General features: G+C 46.7%; 1 protein-coding gene across 5 annotated transcripts in view; it reads right to left on the bottom strand.

Moving 5' to 3' along the window:
- LOC138497336 (beta-Ala-His dipeptidase-like) overlaps positions 1 to 23,389 on the bottom strand; it is a 596,337-nt gene that overhangs the window by 480,610 nt on the left and 92,338 nt on the right. Inside the window, exon 1 of one of the 5 annotated variants that reach the window (XM_069620730.1) lies at positions 18,748 to 18,854. The exons of the other annotated variants lie outside the window; for them this stretch is intronic. The gene's annotated coding sequence lies outside the window, so the exon portion shown is untranslated. Of the gene's footprint in view, positions 1 to 18,747; positions 18,855 to 23,389 lie in introns of those variants that run through there. 5 annotated transcript variants of the gene reach the window in all.

The following is a 23,389-nucleotide window of genomic DNA, read 5'->3' as shown; positions in this document are numbered from 1 at the left end:
CTTTTATGGTTCGGTGCCGGATAAAGTAAATTACAAATCCTTTAAGTTATTGGTCAAGAGTAAAAGCACAACAAGAACGACATGATATGCCTACTGAAGCATCATTTTCGAAATCAACTTAGTAAATCCAGGACCACTAGAGAGACCATGGCAATTGTGCCTGAGTTTAATTTTATTTTCCCACATGATAGACCGGCTTTGCTATCCCAATTGAAGTCTATGGAGCCAAAATATTCTTGCCAATAGTAGATGGAGCTCAAATGTAGTTATCTGTGTGAAAAATCAAATTTTAAGTAATTAAAGAGATGTTTGGTAATAGGAGCATGAAAGATCACCACTGTTTAGAGGTTAACACTGAAACTGGGCGTCTAACCAATAAAGCCGAAAGCCAAGCACTTGTATTTTTAGGGGGCATGAGGGGGAACAACACGTGTCTGGGATTGCTGATTGGTACTCTTGTTCAGAGGAAAATTGCCTAGCATGTCGGGGCTGGGCTGCCCTTTTGGTTGGTACAAGACTAATCAGCCAATGGCTAGATCTTCTCTGTGAAGGGTGCAGGGAGCTATGACCTGGTTTCTAGACCCTCGTGTGTGGGGTACATCCCACAAAAGAGGTTATTTTAACCATGGCTGTCCTCATTAGAGGGGCTCCCACACTTTTTACATTTTCTTTTAAACTTTGGGTTTTACCCTAAGTCACTAAGGGCAACCCCTTGCTCACTGTTCTTTAGAGAGACTCAGCCTCACCTCATGGAGGAGGCCCAACAAGGCTGAAACAAGTGTCTGGGGTTGCTATTGGTACTCTTACAGAGAGGAGAATTGTCTAGCATTTCGTTGCTGGTCTGCCCTTGTGGGTGGGACCAGACTGCTATTCAAATGGATATTTTTTCTCTGTGAAGGGTGCATTGAGCTAACACGTGGTTCTAGACCCTCCTGTAAGGGATACATGCCATAGAACCGGTTATGTGAACCATGTTCGTCCTCAGTAAAGAGGCTCGCCCACTTGTGTAAAATTGGGGAACAACTGCATGCATTCCCCAAAAGTAACTCTAAGATTCATAATAATATCAGCGGTGCGTTAAAGAGTCATGCGCATGTCAAGGCAATGCAGTAAGGCACAATGGAAGCAGGTTACTGCTGGATTACAGTACATCGCACTCCCATTTTAAGTCATTGTTAAGCAAAGCACAAAGTTATGAAATCTGAAAGGAACTTGTGAGGCGCTGGAATGAAAGTCATTTGACAGCCTTTATCTGCAGTACTTTGTGTAGTTTTTGATTTCTCAAGAGGACATCTTCTGGCGAGTGACTTACAAGGGGCAAGAGCATATGTTCTATTCTTCCTTCCCAGACTCTCTATATCGCTCTGGCCTCCCACTTCACATCAAAAACTCAGGGCATCCTGTCCTCATTCTCCTCCACCCCATCTTCACTCCTGCGCCTGCTCCCCTGCCTCCCTTGGTTCCCTGCCTTCCACCTACCACACTCTCCTCCCTCCTACCCATAGCACCGGACAAGATCTCTAAAGTTGTCTGCTCTATTGAGGCCTTCTCCAACCACATGCTCCCCAGCTCTTCTAGAACCATTAAGGACAACATCTCCTCTCTCGCCCCAGCTCTCGCTGACTTCTGCAACCATCCTTTGCCACTGGCTCTTTCCCTCTACCCCTCAAGCACTCTCTTGTGCACCCTCTCTTGAAACTTGAAAAAGTCATTTGCATAACCTTCCTGCCCAGCTACCTATCGCCCTATCTCCACTACTAGCTTCCTGGGTAAACTATTAGAGAAGCTGGTACTTCCCCAACTGACCCTCCACACTAAACTTGTTGGCTGCCTCCATGACCATCAATCTGGATTCAAGGCATGAAGAGACATAGAAACTGCTCTCCTGAACACCTGTGAAGTCATGCTTGCAAATCTCGACTCCAATTCTCCCTCTGTTCTCATTCTCCTTGTCCTTTCCTCTGCTTTGACACATTCAACCACCCTTTCCTCATTAAACAACTCTGTGATACCCTCGGGATTACTGACCGGGCACTGGATTGGTTACCCTCCTTCCTCACTAATCTCCCTTCCCAGTTGCAACTGGGACCTTTCTCCTCCACCACCGCACTCTCTACATGTGGCGTCCCCTAAGGCCCTATCCTATGGCCATGACTCTTCAATATCTATCTCCCCACTCTGTCTCACCTGATCTCCTCCTTCTCCCCCCATTGCCAGTGCTATGCTGATGATACACAGCTTTCCTTCAAACTTCCCTCTACTATCTCCTCCTCATCTTCTCTCATCCCTGATTGTCTGTCTGCCATCCTGTCATGGTGTGCAGCCAACAATCTTTGTCTTAATGCTTGTAAGACGAAGATCCTTCTCACCTGTGCCCTCCTTTCCTCCTACCCTCTGGCCAATCTCTTTGGGCCCTCTACCCCCATCATCCCGTGAGGCCAAAAACCTCAGGGTCATCTTCGACTTTGCTTTCTCCTTCACCCCTCACATCATGGACCTTACCAAGTAGGCCCACCTCCAGCTCCACCTCCTTAGAGTCATTCTTCCTTTTCTCACCTTCCCCCAGGAGCATAATGGGCCTCATTACAACCCAGGCGGTAAGTTCCCTACTTTATCACCATGGTGTAAACTCCGTTAAACCCTTAACGCCTGGGTTGCAATGAGGCCCATTGTCTCCAGACCTCCGGTCCTCTCTAGGCTGGGCTACTGCAACAGCCTCTTTCTCAACTTCCCTCTTTCCTCCCTCCGTCCACTCCAGCTAATCCAGAATAGGGTTGCAAGACTTATACTTGGCCTCAAGCCCAGGGACTGCATCTCTCCAGCCCTAAAATCTCTCCACTGGCTCCCGGTGGCTGCAAGGATCAAATTCAAGATCCTCTGCCTCATTTACACGTCTTTCTTGGGCCTGGGACAATGCTATCTCCAACTTTTCCTCCCTAAATACTCCCCTGCCAGAGCCCTCCACTCCTCTTACTCTTTGATTGTCAAACGCTTCTCCAAGCAGCGAGTGGGGGGCAGATCTTTCTCTTCAGCTGGGGCCTCCCTTTTGAACAGCCTCCCTGCCGCTCTCACACTTGAGCCAGACCTTCTCAAGTTCTGGAAAATACTCAAAACTCTGTTTTTCTCTACTTCTTTCCCTCTTTCCCTTACCTGCTAATCCCCCCACTGCCGCTGAGACTGGTGACCTGATCGTCATGAATCTCACAAGATACCAGGCCCTTCTAGCCAGTCGATAGCAGCACCTCCCCCTCACTGCACTGCCCCTGCCGGCCCCTACTTGGTGGCTCTGCATCCCACCTTTGGCAGTCACCCGCATTAGCACAGGCCTCCTCCTGGCTCCCCTTGGCACTGCCCTCCCAGGCCCCCCTACCAGCACATGTCCATTTTCTGCCCCCAGACCAATCCCTACCTCCTGCACTTCTCTTCACTGCACTTGCACGTCCGAATGCCACAAGGCCTAGTAGGACCATAACTGTATATTTACTGTTTTGCCAATGTTTTTTCGCTCCTGTGTTCCCTTCCTATTTAGCCTTGTGACCCTTTGAAATACAATTCTGTTGTATTACAGTGTTCAGTAAAATAAATAAAATAACAATGTACCAGAAACAGTAGTTTGTTTGTAGGGTTTTTGATGATGGCTGAGACATTTGAGTTAATTTTTTGAAGTGAGCAAAGACCGCTTCATAGACCTCTCAGTTTGGACAGAGAAATAACAACACCAAAGGATCAAGTGGAACGAGTGATCATAAAGCACTCCGTAACTTGGTCGCCAGGACCCTGACCTGACGTAAAAGGAGTGTAGGTCAGAAAGAATGTACCAGTGACTGGAAATCCGAATAACCTGGAAAAGGTATGGGATGGGGCGGGGGTCGTTTGAAGGTGCGAGAGCAAAAGCTTTGTGTGGCAGTGCCCAGGATGAGTATATGAACAAATTTATTCGTTTTATTTTTTTAACATTTATATAGCGCACAAGCAGCCCAGGGGCATCATGGCGCTGTTACAGGCAGGCTTACTTAGTTACATGAGCAGAGCAGTAGGGAGGAAGACAGGGAGACATAAAAGAGAATGGCCTGACTGTGGTTCATGGTTACAGAGAACCTGCTTACAGTGAGGTAATACAAGGTTACTGACAAAAGTATAACGAAAAAGCGGGGGGAGACTCAAACGTGCAGAAGTTACACAAGACAGGTGGTGAGAGTCCTGGGGGGAAACTAGGGCGGATGAAAAGTGGGGAAGGAAAGGGGTAGTTAAATAGCATAGTTTGCAGGGTTTTCCAAAAGGATAAATGTGACATCTCTGCCCTGAGAGTGTTAGGTAGGGAATTCCATAGTTTGGGAGCAATATGAGGGAAGCTGGCGCGGCCTGCTTTGGCTCTTTTTATAATGGGAATGCACAGCTGGTTGGCGTGGCGTGCTCTCTTGGGTCTAGCAGAGGTGGCTCTGTGAATCTTCTCAGACAAGTAGGAGGGGGCTGTGAGCGCCAGGCACTTATGAGTTATGGTAAGCGTTTTGAAGGTAAGCGTTCTTTGACAGGGAGCCAGTGGGCCGCACACCTGGCATGTGAGGTGTGCTCTCTTTTAAGGATGTTCAATGCGGCTCGGAGTGTATTGCTTTGAATGGCTTGAAGTCTGTTCACATTTTTTACCGCAGTGCCCGCTAGAAGGACATTACAATAGTCTAATTTGGCCCCAACAGTGGCTCTGGCTATTGAGAGGCAATTCTGCTCAGACAGGTAAGGTTTGACTGCATTTATTAGTTTATTTGTGAATGAGGCAGAGGAAGCGATAGCGCTCACCTGGCATGACAAGAAGAGCGTGGAGTCCAAGTATACCCATAGGGTCTGAACTGAAGGTGAGACAGGGATGACTGTATTGTCAATGGTGAAGTCACTATATTGTTTGCTGAGTTTGCTGAGAGATTCTTTAGGGCCGACTATGAGAATCTCAGTTTTGTCTACATTGAGACAGAGCCCATTAGCTGCCATCCATGCTTGAATGGTGGTGTAGATAATGTGGAGAGACTTAGCATCTTGGTCATAGGAGCCCGTGAGAGGAATGAGGACCTGAGTGTTTAGTGAACAGATTGTACAAAGTTGGTGCTGTGCAGGAGCCCTTGGAGACTCCGCAGTGGATGGTGGTTGGTGCTGCACACGCCTGGTTAGAGAACATCTTCATGGCTTTCCCTTCCAGGAAGGAGGTGATCCAGGTCGTGGCTTCTGTGGAGAATTGAGCTGCGTTGGTAAAATGTTTACTCAGGGTCTTGTGGTCCACAAGATCAAATGCAACAGAAAGATCCAGAAGGAGGAGAAGCGCTGGTTTGCCTTCGTCTGTGAATTCCATTATTTGGTTTTTAAGGCCGATTAGCGCAGATTCCGTACCGTGACTTTGTCGGAAGCCTGATTGTGTCTTACCATGGATGAGGTTGAACTCAAGAAAGTGCTGGGTTTGATTGGGCACAGCCTTGTCGAGGATTTTTAGGAGAAACGGGTCGGTGGAATAGGACAGTAGTTGCTCAGCGAAGTAGGGTCTAAGGAAGTTTTTTTTAGAAGAGGGCCTACCCAAGCTTCTTTAAGAATAGGCAGGACAAGGCCGGATGTGAATGAAGCATTAATGAAGGCTGTCAGAAAGGGTGCAAGGCGGTTGGGAGGGATTTGGGATGTCAGGATGAGAGAACCTAAAGTTTAGTCACTGATGAGTAATACTGATGCTGCACATGATGGTTATTACCTTTGCTGCGGCTCAATAATTCTGCTGAAAAAAGGCTACTGCCATTATACAACATTTATTTTCTGTCCTGCATCAGGCGATACGAGCATGCAAACATGTTTTTGACTCGAGCAAAAATATTTGGAGCTGTAGAGGACTAACGTTTGTAGGGTACTGTTGAAAATTGCTAGGTATTAAATGAATTCACAAGGCCCCCATCTGAACTGATGTAAAAGCAAAGCAATGTAAGGTGCTTAAATTGATTCAGGACTGTTTTTTTCCCCAGTTAGACTTTCAGTTCCCCCCCACCCTCCAATTGTTCCTGATGATTTTCCTGCAACGAGAGATGGAGGGTGTGGTCTCAGTAAAACACCAGTCTAATTTCACACATAGTTCTACAGGAAACGTGCTTAACTTTTTCCACTCGGAATGTTTTGTAAAATAATGTCTTAAATCGAACTCACCACCAAACACCCCTCTGGTGACCATCTTAGCTAATTTATTCAGCAACACCCCTTGTTCACAACTCCCATACATGTTATGATGTTTTGTCACTGGCCAACACTGCCTCTCAAAAAACTGTTCCAGCACCACTGTACTGTAATATTTGTTTCAGCACTGTTCAACATATCATCTCCAGTCCCGCCCCCCCCCCCACTCCCAACGCCCGCACAGACAGTTTCCCATTGGTCTGTGTGGCTCCTTGTTAGAATGAATTTCTAAACTCTGCTCTGGTGAACAGATGTTTAGGAGGCCCCCCTTGTTAGTGAAACAGGGAACACTTCTGTGAAGTTAGCCAGGACAATTCAAGGTAGCTTGGAGGGCAGCCAAGGCTAGGTCTCAGGAGTAGTGGGGGTGATCTGTGGTCTTGGATGAGCACACACAGTAGGATGACAAGAATTACTCTTAGACAGTAGTATATTAAAAATATACTGTTTATTGGGCCCAAAACAAACACAAGTGAATAATGACAAACTCAGTAATATCACTACTTAAACACACTGTCATGCCTTCCCGCTCTGTCACGCCTTCCCGATCCAGAGCAGTCACACCTACCAGTCCCCTCGCTCACACCATTACCCCTGTTCCTGCACCTGGCATCCGTCAAGTCCCCTGCAGTCCTCGCCGCCGTGCAAACACTCAGCGGCAGTCATTCTTGCACTGGCAACTACCTTGGCGCTTGTCTCCTAGGTAGCGCTGGTCCATGGGCGCACGGAGGCATTTCACGGGCATACGGAAACAGCACTCTTCCACGGGCACACAAAGTGACTCAAATCACGTGACCAAACGACGGCGAGCATTTCCTTTCACATCAAGGGTCACGTGACACGCTTTCCACGTTTCCCTCATGACTTGCGTCACGTGACTATCCCACGCAGTCAAAAGGATCGGGGAAACGAGGAAAGAGTGCTTCACAGCTGCTTCGTTGGAGTGCTGCACAGCGTTTTGGACTTCTTGGATTTCTTGAATCATTTTGACCACGGAACGTTATTTGGATTGCTTTGATCTCCCCTGAAACTACGGCGAACTGGTGTCTCACGGTATTTCGACCCTTGGCTCTGTGTTTTGTGGATTCCTCTTTGTTCTTCTGGCTTCTGACCTTGGACTGCTACCTGGATTGCTCACGGATTATCCACTGTACTACATATTTTGGCTCAGGTGTTTTCCATCCAGAGTGCTGCCACCGACCATACTGCTGTCCTTCCCCATTCAAGGTTACCCTGGTCATCACATTTGGGTAAGCCCGCTGACATATTACATTGTTGTCTTACACTACTGTCCATTGCTACTGCTTGACCTGACTAATCATTGCCTTACAGTGGTTGAGGGGTCCTTCCGGTGTTCCTGGTTCCAGGCTGACGGCATTCTACACCTGTGGCCTCAAAGATTGCACTGGTAGTGATTGGTTTTCTACTAGTGTGGTACTTGGGGACGGAGGTATCTTAATCTGCACGACCATCAAGAACAGAACAGACTGTGAAGCCTTCTGGTCGTCCAGATCATGAATACCTCCGCCGGGGACCCTGTAACCGCTCTAATGCAAGCAGTCGCAGCCCTTAGGCCTGACATGGCTGCGGCCACTACAGCGATCCACCACCGCTTGGACGCTCTCCAGAGTGCCCGACACCCCTTACCCGATGATGCCGAGTTCGGAGAAGCCACACCTCAGGGGCCGGCTCCTTCCACGACCCCCACACCGCCTACTCCTTTGGTTCTCCCAACCCTGTTTCCCCTTGCAACCCCAGAAAGATATCAGGGAGACCAAAGGAAGTAGCGTACATTTCTGAACCAATGCAAGCTCCATTTCTTATGTCGGCCCCAGGCATTCCCTGATTCTGTCACCAAAGCCGCTTTCTTGCTTTCCCACTTGTCGGGCGTGGCAGCTACATGGGCGAACCCTTTATTAGAAAGCGATCATCCGGCACTTTACGATTTCGACCTCCTAGTTAGCAAGATGCCCAAGGTTTTTGACACAAGGTACAAGGTACAATCCCGGGACCTGGAATTGTTAGACCTCACTCAGGGCAGACAGACACTCATCGAATATATAACCCGCTTTAATCAGCTGTCTGCGGAAACATCTTGGCCAGAGAAAGAAAGCAGTTGTATTCTATAGGGGTCTGTGTGGTGCAATGAAAGACGCTCTCTCAGTCGTACCGTCCCTCCCTGCCGCCTACACAGACCTAGTAGACCTGGCTTTGCAGGTGGACGCCCGGAGAACCGAGCGCAGGGCGGAAGCAGGTCTTTCCAGCCACCAACCTTCCTCCTCAGCAGACCAAGCCCCAGAACCAGTGCAAATAGGTGGGATCCGTAGCCCCATAACCCATACCGAACGGGAACGAAGGTGAACTGACAATGCCTGTTTTTACTGCGGCATCAATGGACACTACGTAAAAGAGTGCCCCCGTCGCCCAAGAAACAAGAATCTGAGTTTTCGGAAGGCTCGCCCTTGAGATCGGGGGTACGGGCGAGCACTCCATTAACCCCCTCTGAAGTTGCTTTCGGTCCCATTAAGCCGGTTGTAGTCCAGGCAATGATGATCCCTACAGTCCACATCGTAATAGATTCAGGGGCCACTGGCTGCTTTATAGATATCACATTGGACCAACAACTCAATCTGCCATTGATAAACAAAGAACTCCCTGAACCTGTACAGGCCGTGGATGGTACCTCCCTCGCTTCTGGTCCTATTAAGCAACAGACCGCTCCTCTGGAAGTGGTAATCCAAGGTAACCACAAGGAAACGTTGACTTTTGACCTCATCACAACCCCCCAATTTGGTATCATCCTAAGCATACCATGGCTAAGACAGCACAATCCTTTGATTAACTGGGGAACCGGACAGGTGTTCTTTGAGTCAGAGGTCTGCCAGCATTTCTGTCTAGTGGAAACAGAGATGACGTCCAACCCTGCTAACGTTCTGGGAGCTGTGGCTTCTTTAGCCGTGGAGGATAATGACTCTACGGCCACTACACCTCATACGGTTGGGGGCCGTTCTGGCCGGAATCCCTGCTGTATATCATGATTTTCATACCGTATTCGACAAGGCCTCAGCAGAAGGCCTACCACCACACAGGCCTTATGATTGCCCCATTGACTTAGTGCCAAATGCCTCGATACCAAAAGGCAGGATATACTCACTGTCCCAATCAGAGGAACAGGCCCTGAATGATTACATCCACCAGGCCTTACGACTAGGTCATATCCGTTCGTTCTCCTCTCCAGCTGCAAGTCCTATCTTCTTTGTTCCGAAGAAGGAAGGGGATTTGCGTCCTTGTGTCGAATAAAGGCGGCTGAATTCAATCACCATTAAGAACCGGTGCCCTATTCCCCTTATCTCTACACTACTAGATAGATTGTCCCATGCTTCTATCTACACAAAGTTAGGCCTACGTGGATCTTACAACTTGATCCGTATACGCAGGGGGGATGAGTGGAAAACGGCATTCTGCACCCGACAGGGTCTTTTCGAGTACACTGTAATGCCCTTCGAGTTGTGCAACGCCCCCGCTACCTTTCAACACTTCATAAACAACGTGTTCAGTGACATCCTAGATGTCTTTGTAGTAATTTACCAGGATGACATCCTAGTCTTCTCCCCTACAATGGAAGAACATGTCCTTCACGTCAGGGAAGTCTTGTCCCGTCTTAAAAAGAATGCATTGTTTGCTAAGCCTGAGAAATGCCTGTTCCACACCACTGAAGTCGAGTTTCTAGGCTTCTACATAACACCCGGGGGTTTGTCCATGAACCAGTCAAAGGTCTGCGCCATCACGAATTGGCCTACCCCTGTTAGCCTTAAACAACTGCAGTCCTTTCTTGGTTTTGCTAACTTCTACCAGCGTTTTATCGCTGGTTTCTCTTCTATTGTTGCCCCATTGACAGCGCTAACCAGTCCTCTAGTCTCTTACCATTGGACATCAGAACATCAGGCAGCGTTCGATACCCTGAAGTTGAGGTTCACCACCGCCCCGTTCTTCAACACCCCGATCCAGACCTCCCTTTTGTCCTAGAAGCGGACGCCTCGTCCTTTGCACTGGGTGCAGTACTCTCACAATCTTGTCCGAACACGGGTCGTATGCATCCCGTGGCTTACCATTCCTGGAAATTCACTTCTACTGAACAACACTACACTGTTACGGAAAAGGAGCTCCTGGCTATCAAAGATGCAATGCAAACCTGGTGACATCACCTCCTGGGGGCTAAACATCAGACTATAGTATATTCAGACCACTAGAATCTACAGGACTTGGCTTCCCTAAAATGCACGAATAGCCGACAGGTACGCTGGCATTTGTTTTTTGCTGCATATGATTTCGTGATCAGACATAGAACGGGGGCGGGCCACAGGAAAGCTGACGCTCTATCACGCTCCCCAGGGGGGGAATCCCTTCCTTTGTTCCCAGACACGTTATTGGAGGAGGGTCATGTTATCTGTGCCTGTACCCCTTCCCCATCCATGTTAACCACCATAAGCCACTGGGTCTCCCAAAATCCTCATACATTGGCAGAATGGGACCCTATCATCCAGGACGGGTTGCCATTCATACATGGTAAACTGTTTCTGCCCACAGCCGACACATGCAGTCAGGCTCTAGATTGGTCGCATGACGCGGCTATCAATGGTCATGCGGGGCAACATCGTACGCTGGATCTACTGAAACGGCGATGTTGGTGGCCATCAATGAAACGTGATGTTGAGAATTACGTAAACACCTGCTCAGTGTGCGCACAATGTAAATCACGCAGGGGTCGTCCACTGGGACTGCTACAGCCACTACCGATTCCTCCAAGACCATGGCATACGGTCTCGATGGACCTCATTACTACCTGTGTGACTGCTACCTGGATTGCTCACAGATTATCCACTATACTACATATTTTGGCTCAGGTGTTTTCCATCAAGAGTGCTGCCACCGACCCTACTGCTGTCCTTCCCCATTCAAGATTACTCTTGCCATCACATTTGGGTAAGCCCGCTGACATATTACATTGTTGTCTTACACTACTGTCCATTGCTACTGCTTCACCTGACTAATCATTGCCTTACAGTGGTTGAAGGGTCCTTCCGGTGTTCCTGGTTCCAGGCTGACGGCATTCTACACCTGTTGCCTCAAAGACTGCACTGGTAGTGATTGGTTTTCTACTAGTGTGGTACTTGGGGATGGAGGTATCTTAATCTGCACGACCATCAAGAACAGAACACACACACTATGTGAAATATATGTACAATCACTTTTCGTTCAATTTGGTAAAATGCGGTTTCCCACCAAAACCTGTTGTGAGGGAATGCAGACACATTTTAATACATTGGCCAACTCCAGAGATAAATATCTCTAGCTTTAAAAGTCCAGCCCTACGAATATTGGATCCTTGTGCTCAGTCTCAAGTTTACACGTAAAAACGCTTTGATATGCGTAAAGCTTACAAAGGACAATAATCAATGAGAAGGAAAAGTTAGCAAGAGGATTCTGGAGTGTGGAATTTTGGTTCAGAGGGTCAGAGGAGGATCTGCTGCAGAGAACAGGGCTGTCCCCAACTTTCAGATGGCTTTAGGAAACAAGAGCCACCCAAGCTAAGGCAAGGACCACAAGGGATTGTTTATGCATAAAAATGGGTTGGAAGAACTAGGGGCCACCAGTAAGTGGTATGATTACTCACCTCAGCTCACTCCGGATCCAAACTTGGCAGGCTTGGAGATGGTCACCTTGTGTATGAAATCCCCTCCTTGGTTAAGCTTCAATGTGCACAGGTGCTGCGGGTGCAGTTGCCGGTCTGGTTTACAACTGGTGCTGGATCTCTCGTCATGAATGCAGGACAAAGAAAGCCCCAATGCTGCTGGTCTCAGGACACTTGAAGAAAGGTGGGAAAGTCGCACATTGACACAGGGGCACCCAAGTCTTGCGGTCTAACGCACACTCCTCTCTCGTGGCCCAAAGCAGCTGGGTCAATGAAATTTGGCAAGGAGGTGCTTTGCAGTGAACTAGGATTTCCCCAAAGCTCGAGACAAAACTCAATATTGTAATGCTCCAACGCAGGTGCCAAGGTACAAGCTGGTCAGTCCAATGGAGGGCCCAGGGACACTTCTGAGAAAGCTCGTCTGCAGGGCAACAAGGAGGCTTTAAGAGTGATTGGTCCCACCACTCCAAAAAGTTGAAGCACCATTGCAGGTCTTCAGAGACCGAGCACAAAGCAGGGTTCTACCTGGACAATAACGGGATCAGGGTGCCAAAACGTCTCTACGCGGTTCGGGATAGTCCTTGGCTTGCTTCTCTCATACTTGGCTGTGTGTATAGGTCGAGTCAGACCTATGGGTGATCTGTGGGTTTGCACTCAGGCCCCCTGCTCATATCCCAAAGTCCAGTGAGTGATCGCACCCAGCTGGCCAATGAGAAGATCTGCCCCACTCATACACGCCAGCAGTGGTCAAGAGTCCCAGCCCTCTTCCTGGATACCCACACACGCAACATGCATTAGCCCACAAAAAGCGATGGCTTTCGCGGATGAATGCATGTCCAAATAGGGACTCCCGAGGTCACAAAGACCAGGAGGAAGTCCAACTGACAAAATGGCCAAACGTGAAGGCATAAAACCTTGCAGCACTGTCATGACGGGCACTAGCCACAGTCATGAGCCAAACGCGATAAGCGTGATATAACTCGGTAAAGAAATGTAAAAATACATGACAAAGCTTCTGCTGTCACCAGTCTAGTCCTAGGCACATTGTCCAGTTACTTAAAAATCCTTATGGGATGTCTAGGGCCCAAGTACGCTAGGACCCTAGGACTCTAGTGCGCGGTACAGTAATGTACTTTGCGCACTGAAATACAGTTGCCAAAAGTAGCAACAAAGTAATAAGACTAAGAGAAACAAAGTTTCTCAGTACTGACTGCCTGAAGGACAAGTCGGTTTCCCCATAAAGATGAGCGAAAGCCCAGTGGAGGTCAGCTGACGGCTGTGCTTCACTGGCAGAAAGTCAGGACAGTCAGGAGGCTGAAACAAAAGCAAAAAGTTGGGGAGGGTCCATAAATATAGAGGTAACATACCAGGGAAATTTGACCTAACACTCCTCATGACCGGAACTTGTGGGATGTATTGCCCCACTCTGCTATACTATGTGGCCTCACTCTGCTATCTATGGTGTGAGAAACAGCAAAATGGCAGCAAAACTCTAGTGCGCGCCAAAACCTTCAAAACTGCGTTTTCCACACACAAAAAGATGGCTGCACAATCTGCCACCCATGGGTCATGTGTGGTGGAACAGAGCACACGATGCAGAGAAAGTGCCAGTGAGCTCTATGACAAATAAACATAGAGTGCAGAGGGAGCAGCAGCGCTTTGCAAGTGAAACTCCAAAATTCGCCTGTAAATGACATTTACTTTGTTGCTGAAACTTCAAAATGCCTGTAAATAACACTGTCCAACACTCAAAATCTTGCTTGGTGCTAAAATCCATTTAATCTAATGAAGCACTTTGAATCTACAAGGTCCTGAAATGTTAAATGCAAAACATTTTCTCAGCAAAACCGGATTGCCTGTGAATGACAGTTCCTGTCAAACATCTGTGTGCAGCCACACTGGGCTAACTGTGAGTGACAGCGCCTGTCAAATGGGCTATCCTGATTGAACTTAAAGTTGTCTAAAACTAAAGATCTGCCGGATTAGCAAATATAAAAGGGCTATTGCTTAAAGGAACACTGATCTCAGTTGTTTTGATCCCACAGGTTTAAGTCTGAGAATGTAATTTATCTATATCATCTGATGCAACAAGTTTGTGTTGTGCTGATTTTTAAATCAAGAAAGTACACATTTTACTTAGGCTGGCTGGGCCTGCAAAAAGTTGAAAAAGAGGTTTCCACCCAAGGGGAGGGCATTCCTCTCAGCAGATGCTCACTGACACATGATAATTGTGGGGTAGGACAAACTTTTGTCTGCAGCCAGCGACTGAACAATGGCATATTCTCCAGGCCAGGAAATGGATGTGTGAAAAGGTTGTAAACTAGGCTTGCAGAAGGAAATCCCAAAGGTGGGGGGCTGCTCCTTGCCTCCAGTGACAGACAAAAGGCAGACCATTTGCTGCTAAGAATATGTAATAAACATTTTTTAGAGACTTATAACTCGCTATCAGAAGTGGTGAAAAATATAAAAAGGGCAAAGTTGTTAGTCTAATTTTTGGCCCTACATTTCAAAACGTGGTGGAACTATGTAGCATGTTCTGAACAGGAATGGCAATATATGTGGTTTTATGGAAACTGTATTTATGCTAGTATTGTTAAACTTTGCACACACATCCCTATGGTAAACACGCATATTTGTGTACATTTGGATGAAAGTTTGGAGAATGTTTTCATGGACAAATGGACAAAATGCTGCCAAAAGACGAAACAAGGTCTCATAGCTGTGGGATTTTGACGAACAGATACTCCATAAAATATGTGATCCTTGTATGTGATATTCATAGAGGTTACAAATGTATAAATATGTATTTAGGACAAAATTTGATTTGATACTAGTGGCTAGGGGAGGTTTCTAAGGATTGTAAAAACCAAACCATAAAACTTGACATCATCTGTCCTTGATCCAATCTCTTGGATGCAAGGCGGAGATGAGGCTCTGATCCAATCCCAGTTCACAGGGGCAAGCTTAGTTAAGCCGGCCCATACACCCATTTTTGTGATGTCATTTGAAAGAATAAATAGAGACATCTGACAACATATACACATGCTCTCTTCTGATTCCAGCGAAGCATGCTGATCCAGCATTCAACATCCAGTTTTAACATCCTTCCAGATCCAGATGCCAATCACCAGGCCAAGCAGTAACTGAACCATTTTCAGTTAGGCCTCCATCCTCAATCAATCCTCAACTAATCCTTACGACCCAGTGGAGCGCTGTGGTGTGAGGAAGCATCCTGAAACTATCTGGCTTACTACCATAATGCTTGCCTGATGAACTCGCAATCCCACTGAATTGAAATATCCAGAAACAAATAGGGCAGATCCTGTGCAGTTCCGGTGACCGGCCTAGCTGATCCAGTCCCACGCCTGATGTGCAGTCTTTCCCTGTCAGACCCGATCCATTGACCAGAATCTTGACAGGCCTAAAATCTTAAATCCGAGTGGATTGTATTAACAGGATGCTAGAGAACTATTGTATACCTTGCATTATCTTGTTCCACCCTAAATCTCTGAACTACCCTTACCTCCATAACCAGTAACAGGGTCAAAATCTTTAATGCTATCGTATTCTGTCTATTTGCTAAAGCGTCATTTTCATAGTCATTTTTATTTGTGTAACTCTCATCCAAAAATCCCACTTTGAGTGCGTGGACTGGTTCCGCCGGGGAAGGTGCTTGAGATCTGTTACTGAAGTCATGAATCAGTCTCAGAGCTTATTGCGGCCCAACCTTATTGTCTAGTCTTCATGCTCTAGTCTTGAGTAAAAGCATAACGCATATTATCTGAATTTAAACTGAAGTTTTTGTCCAAATTCATGTCTTTATTTCCGTAAAACATCTCTCACTAAAACCTCCATAACTCCCTCAGTTTTAAAGATAGAACCGAAATGTCAATTCCCACTGATACCTAAAATCCTTACCTGCATCCACAACAGTGCAATTGACCCGTTTTAATAAAAAGTCGCATAGTAAAAGTTTGCCGTGAATTTACATTTGAAAAAGTTTTACACGTGTGAATTGCCTTTAAATTATTTCCCACTTTGTCTTTGAGATTCTAAATGTTTTCTTTTGATTAAATCATTGCTTATGATTGTTCACATCTGTTCAAAGCGGCTCCCGTAGAAATGTATAATAATTTAAGCACTTTTGGACACATTTAGGGCCTCATTATAACCCAGGCGGGACGTGGTTAACGGCGCCAGTAAAGGTGCCGGCGCCGTCAACCCCGTCCTCCCTGATTACGAGGTCCCCTCGCGGGACCCGGTCTGCACGTCTGGTTTTACCAGACGTGCAGACCGGGTCCCGCGAGGGGAGGAGGGAGCAAACAACGGGCCACTCGTAATCGACCCGTTGTTTGCTCCCTCGCCCATTCCCATTCAGCCCTATGGGGGCTGGAATGGGAATGGGGAATGTCCGGGCCCGGGTTCCGAGAAGGAGGAATTACCGGGCCCTCCAAACTCGGAATGGCCCGGTAATTCCTCATTCTGGGAACCCGGACCCGGACGCGATTTCGGCGGCAGCCATGCCGCCAATAGCGGCATGGCTACCGCCGAGGTCGTAATGAGGGCCTTAGTATTTTTGCTCAGCCAGTTTCAAAGCCAAGCTGACAGTTGAAAAGTCAAATCCATTTTTCTCTTGTGTTTAAGGGGGGAAGGTGGGAGTGATATTCTGTTTGATCTGTATTCCTGATTACCTGCTCTCGCCTCACATCTATTTAATTTGCCTATTGGTGGGTTGAGGGGGAACCTCTAACCACAGTGCTATCTGTTCCAAACCAACCCAAAAGTATTCTTTTCTTTGCTGCATTTTTGTTTGTGTTCTTTACCTGATTCCCGATGCATGAAAGATATTATTCATTGTTCTTGTCACCCCTTGGTGATGGTTGTTACCTATTAAAAATATATTGTGATTTTAAATTCTAAATAAATAAATATTTACTGTTACAAACTAGCCTGATTCCTGGTTCAGTGTGACCAGGGGGGTATTTTGAGAAGGGTGTGATATGAGTGGTATATCATTCAGAATATTGAACTTATAGACAAAAATAAATAAGGGTTTCATTTGCGCACTACATGCTAGGCGGGACTTGGGTGTGTGCCTGATTGAAATCCCTTACAAACAGATCAGAGGCATTGGAGACCTATTCTCTGTGCTTTGGGCTTTTTAGCCCACTTTCACTTACATTCCGCAAGCAAAGTTACATTGGGTAAGATTTTCACTTCATTGCTGCTTTCTTGTGTTTCCCCTGTGTTCCCCATTGTTTTGTCCTTTGTTGGACACAACATCTCCAGTCCCGCCCCTCCCCAATCCCATCGCTCGCTGAGACAGTTCCCCAATGTTCCATGTGGCTCCTCATGACCAGAACTGTATCAGAAGGCACCAGAGATCTATTCTCCGGTCTTTGGGCTCTCTGGCCCATGTTCACTCACACTCTGCGAGCAGAGTTACCTTGGGTAAGATTTTCGCATCATTGCAGCTTTCTTGTGTTTCTCCTGGGATCCCCGATGCCCTGTCGCTTGTCATACACAGCATCTCCGGTTCTACCCCTCCCCACTCCCACCGGCTTTCCAGACAGGTCCCCATTGGTCAGTCACACTCTGAGCGGAGTTACCTTGGGTAAGATATTCGCATCATTGCGGCTTTCTTGTGTTCCCCCTGGGATCCCCGTTGCCCTGTCCCTTGTCATACACAGCCTCTCCAGTCCTGCCCCTGCCTACTCCCACCACCTGCCAAGATATTTCCCCATTGGTCTGTGTGGCCTCTCATGACCGGAACTGTATCCAAGGCATCAGGCACCTATTCTCTGTGCTAACTAATATAAATGATTATGTTACTTGAACACTACTCAGAATCATTCTTTAAAAACAACTTATCTCTACAGACTTTTCTAGGATTACCATTCCAACATTGAGATCACAACAGACATTTTAGTCTCCTGGTCAACTGGCCCTAGAAATGGAAACACAAGACTGATCACATACAAAAAGCAGCCAACGAGACTACAAAAAACGGACAATGGGCCTCATTACGAGTATGGCGCAACATGGTAAAATTGGAGGTAACTCAGTTACCTTCAATTTTACCACTACGCCAAATGAGTTTTGGTTTTAGCTTCAGCAAAACCCTGGAGGTAAATCTTGCCACTCAACACCCAAAAATCGGCAGAATTGGAGGAATCACTGTGGCGTTAATTCCACCCCAGTAATACTGCCAAAAAAGGGGGATTTACACTGCTACCACCACTTGTAATCAGGCAGAAATTCCACCTGACCAAGTGGTGATAACGGTAAATCCGTTTGGTGGTATTTCAGAAGATTTTCCTCTGAAATACCTCCAAACTCCTTAAGAGGGCCATTTGCAAAGCTCTGCTTGTGAGGCTGCAGGTGAAGGAGTGGCTGCCACATACATTCCCAGACAGCCTAAAACAGAACAATTCTGGAAGAAAGTCGCTGCCCCTACTCCTACTGGCACACATAAGTAGCACGCAATGACTTTGGCAAATACAGGACACAGGAATCTACTTCACATGTTTTGTCACAGATTTATAGATATAAAACGAACGCACATTGTATTACTAGAGATCAGTGTTAGCGGCAAATCTGTTCTCTTGACAAATGCTTATTTGTCCTGTGCCCTTTCTTCAATTAAAAAACGTACATGGAATGAAATGTGCACATCTCACTGTGCGATAGGTTCACTTCCTGTGACGTCACTTCCCGTTGCGTGTGTCAGAGTGCCTCACTTTTATGTTTAGGACTTGAGCCTTGATGAACGCATCACTATCCCTAAGGTATACGTCATTACTAAGGAAGAATTATTAAAAAAGCGCCCACAATATCTGCAAAAAACATCGAATTATTCATACCTAGCGATGTGGAGTTGGGAGCTGTTTAAAGGCAGCTGCCCTTCCTTGTTGTTTGTATCGTCGTGTTCGGTTTTCCCTTCCCAATGCTGCTCGCTGCAAGGATACGCTTGGACTGAGCCCTCCCTGGAGCCAGGAAACTGGCTTTTCGAGTTTCTTTGTTGTTAACAGAGCAGGTACATTTAAAAAACATGGCAAACAGATAATAGGCGTGAATGCACTAATCCCACTAGCAACAGCGAATGCCTGCTTAATGACGTCTGCACTGCAGAAACCTGCCGAAGTGAGTTTTTGCTTAGTAGCGTGATTAGCTAGATGGGCTCAAAATATTCCTGCAAATTATTGTGATGTTATCCCCTTTATGAATGTGTGTCATGACTCGGTCTTGACTGGCTCCCAATAAAAGGAGCCTCAGCTGGCACGTGCGTTAGAACGGCGGCAGACTCAGGAATGGCACTTCTGTCTCGTCCATTTCGGGCCTGCAGGGTGACACTGTGTGCCCACGGTACCGCAGTCACACCACTGGTCGGTGTGAACACAGATCTGTGTGTGCAACCTGTGTGCCCCCAGGCCACTGTACAGACGTGTGCTCACAGCCCCGTTGAAGTCCCGGTGCCCCCGGCAACCAAGTAAGTCTTTGGGCCTCATTAGGACCCAGGCGGATTTCGCGGTGCTAAATGCACCGCGAAGCACGGCGGAAAGCCGTCGATAGCGCCATGGGGGTTGGCGGATTTACCGCCCCATTCCGACCTCGGCGGAGCGGTAAATCCCCAATCCCCATTCTGCCCTTCCCCATTCCCATTCTTGCCCCATAGGGTATAATGGGAGTGGGGAAGGAGTTAATTACGCCACCGTAAAATACGGTGGCGTAATTAACAACGAGGTCCCGTAGCGCCATGGTTTTCTCCGCCTGGTAAAACCAGGCGGAGAAAACCTCCATGGCGCTAAGGGAACTCGTAGTACGGCGGACGGGTCCGCCGCGATTAGCGCTGGCGGAAACCCACTCCGCCTGGGTCCTAATGAGGCCCTGTGACCACGGCAATGCAACGATCCAGCTGTGTGAGCACAGCAGTGTCCTGGTGTGCTACGTGCCCCCAGCACTGATCCGGCTGACCTGTGTGATCACAGGTCCAGCCACCATAACAGTTATGTTTAACTTATTTATTTATTGGGATAATGTGGACAACCCCACACGTTGAACCCTTCTATCATGCCTGGGTCTAGGAATATTCAACTGGGTGGGCCAGTTTTGTGATCAGGGGGGCCCAAAGTGCATTGAGTATGGGTATAGGAGCACCCTGAAGCAAGTGCTGGCATTGATCCAGATTTCCCAGAGCCATTAGCCAGCAAAAAAAGTCTTCCCAGATCTGGAAAAATACATTTGCACCCCTCTATAAAATAAACAGTACAGAGCAAAAGGAGATGCAAGGGAAATAGTGTTTCAACATCAGTCTACCTATCTTCCCTTTCCATGTGCTCTCCCCTTGCTATTTTATTGTATCTTCCTCCACCTTTCACCCCCACCCCTGTCACCTTCCTTCAGCTCCCCTAATCACTATTCCCATTTACCTCCGCTCCCACCTACTCCAACCAGCCCCCAGCATGTCTTTCTTAGCCTGGCTGGGGAAAATCAAGGGTTACGCCTCCTCCTCCTCTGAGAGGGTTGAGCAGTGAGGCCCCCAGTCTTTGTGCCATCTCAGGTGGTGTTTGCCCAACAATGCCTTCCTGAACAATGTGGCTACTCTCAGCAGGCCCCAGAGGAGGTGCTTGTGTTCCCTCCATTTTATGTGAAAGATAGACCCCCCCCCTAGAATACTGAAGCAAGGAATATGAGATTTTGTTTCTTAGAAAATTACATTGCATTTTTTCAGCACATTTTAATTGAGTTAAGGGTATGAGGGAGTGCTAGCATGTAGGAGAGAATGCTAGGGCTGGGAGAGCTGCATGTGGAGGCAGACTGTGCAGGTTGAGGGGTTTCCGGCCTCCTGGTATCGCTCCTGGTGGGGTGTGGCAGCGAGGAGAGGGCCTTGTTCTCCTGCCATGCCCCTGTGCATCAATGTTCTGTACATACTAGTTATAATATGCAATTGTCCATGATGACCTTTTGTTTCATGTGTTTACTTTGTTTTGCGATTGAATAACACAATTATTTTCAATAAATGCAGCCTGATATTTTCAAAGAAAGGTGTGTGTGTGTGTGTGTGTGTGTGTGAACCCTCAGTGGGACATTTGGAATTGCTTATTATGCACCTCATTTTATCAGGTATGGCGTAGTGAAATTAAATGATTTGTACAGGATCACACACTTTGGTTAAGTGGTAAAGGCAGAATTTGAGCCCAGCCTGAAATTTAGATACTTGACCATGCATCTTCCAAGTGCAACTTGGTACAAATATGTGTTGAAGTTTGGTTTTGAATACCTAAAATAATACTCCATTTTAGTCACATGATAAATCAACCTGACAATGTATTCATCATTGTAGAAACATGTTGATGAAAAGAGTAAGAGGAGAATTTTGTTTTGAATCCTAAATTGCCCAGGAATGGACAACTCCTGTTTGCAATTTTTGCAAAAGGGGCAATTCAGTAATTGTAATTGTTTCAACCAAGTACTGGAAAAGTAAAGGGTAAAACACAGGCGAAAATCCCCTTTGCTCTTTACATTTCCACTACTTATCTGGGAAAGAGTTAATCATGTCCACAATTAACGATTGTGGGAGCCTACCACAATGGATACTTTTGGAATCTGCCTGCTTTCACCAGGCGTAAATGCCCGACAAATCCCATTGGTTTTCTGCCAACATAAAAATACATGATGGGGGAAAAACTATTTTATTTAGCAGGGGGACCTCTGCTCTCCAGGTTCATCTGCCAAATCATACAAAATCCTGTCCAGTCAAAAAAGTGGAGATAAATGCATTTATCACCACTTCTTGTATTCCGCTTCACTTGGAAAATGACCCCTTATGATTGTATCTTTATTTTCCCCACCCAGAATGGCAGCCTATAGGCTCCAGCAAAGACATTAATGAGAATTTACAAAAAAATCTCATACAGACACAAAGTGAAATGAAATGCATGATAAGGTCATTGTTTCACACAGCTTCAGGGGTGGACTGGCCTATGGGGAACTCTGGAGATTTCCCGGTGGGCCTCTGCACCCTGGGCCTCTTTTGTGTGGTATTTTCAAATGTTCTCTTAGGAAAAGCATTGGGCTTGCTGAAAATGTGTCACATGGGGCCACTTTGAACATTATTTCCAGGGCCTATTTTGGTCCCCAGTAATTATTTCCAGGGCCTCTTTTAGTTTCCAGTCCACCCCTGAACAGCTTGTTCTGTATCCCCTTAATTTCTAATCACCCAACAATCAAACTTAAATAGCTTGTTAAAAGCCTATATAATTTAAAGAAAAAAGTGCCACAGCAATGGTCGATGCCTGTTACCTTTTCGCATCTCTAATCACTTTCTGTTAATCACTTCCGGTTGTAAATAATTGACCTCTGAGACACGTTAAAAATATACGACCTGAGTGGGAGGGCCTGTGCAGCCCTGGCTGTTTGTATTTTTGGGGGTATAGGGGTAGAGGCAGAGCATGGGGGCATGGGCATTGGTCCCAGGTCCAAATATTAAATGCACCTCTGTTTGCACTCTTTAGGAAATATTTAAATACTGCTTTTTAGTTTTAAAAGATGTACACCTTTTAAACTTTGCACGCAACATTATAGGAAACGCTCTTCTCTCGTGTTATTTTAAAGGTGTTCATGGTTTATTTCCGGCACTACCTAAACACCCAGGTTTTACATCATCATTTCCAAACAAGACAACAATACACATGATGTATTCTGTTTGCATGCAAACTATGTTAAGTTACTCAAAAATAATGAGTTTATCAAGTCAGTACTTAGTTTAAATCATGAAATATTCTGGCAGAGTAGTCTGCGCTTCCGCACAGACAAAGATACGTGGTATTTAGGTCAGAGCCCCACTGTAATACAGGCATGAGAAGATCTGAAACTGGTCACACTTGCCATCCTAGCCTTATCATTCTCAGACAGGGCCATGCTGGTCTAAATCAGTGGGGTGCAGCTTGATTCCCTAGGCATAGCAAGCAAGGCACCCACATCTCGGCATATACACGTTCACTTCCGGAGACAAACTCAAGCCACCATGCATTGACAGGGCCACCAGCCTGGGATTTTGATTGGGCATGGATAGGCATTTGCCAGGAACTGCCATAAGGGTACCACCTGACTATAAAATGGGAACAACTGGAAAACGACGCGAGTACCTGGGCATATGATGCCATTGGCTGGCAAACGTCTAACACCTATAGGCAAGCCAAAACTGTTGGCTTGCGATTGCTTGTTTAAGACAGTACTTCAGTGCGAGGGACAAAGGCATTGACAAAGATATTGCTTATAAAATAAACTGTCTGAAGACACACATTAAGAGTTTTTTTTACATTACCAGGAGCTCATTTACAGTGGCAATACATTAGTTAAACACTAAAAGAATGCTTAGAAATAACACTGGCAGGCCCTATATAGCAACACAGTTGGTGTCACTTTGTGATAGAGCTTTCTCAAAGAGTTCCAAAAAGGTTACGTTTTGGTGGTGAAGGGCAGGTAGTGGTAATGCCATAGGTT

Source organism: Ambystoma mexicanum, chromosome 5q (assembly GCF_040938575.1).
Source record: "Ambystoma mexicanum isolate Mex_15411 chromosome 5q, UKY_AmexF1_1, whole genome shotgun sequence".
NCBI lineage: Eukaryota > Metazoa > Chordata > Amphibia > Caudata > Ambystomatidae > Ambystoma > Ambystoma mexicanum.
The sequence above is the reverse complement of the archived record's forward strand: the minus strand, read 5'-3'. Positions and strand labels throughout refer to the sequence as shown.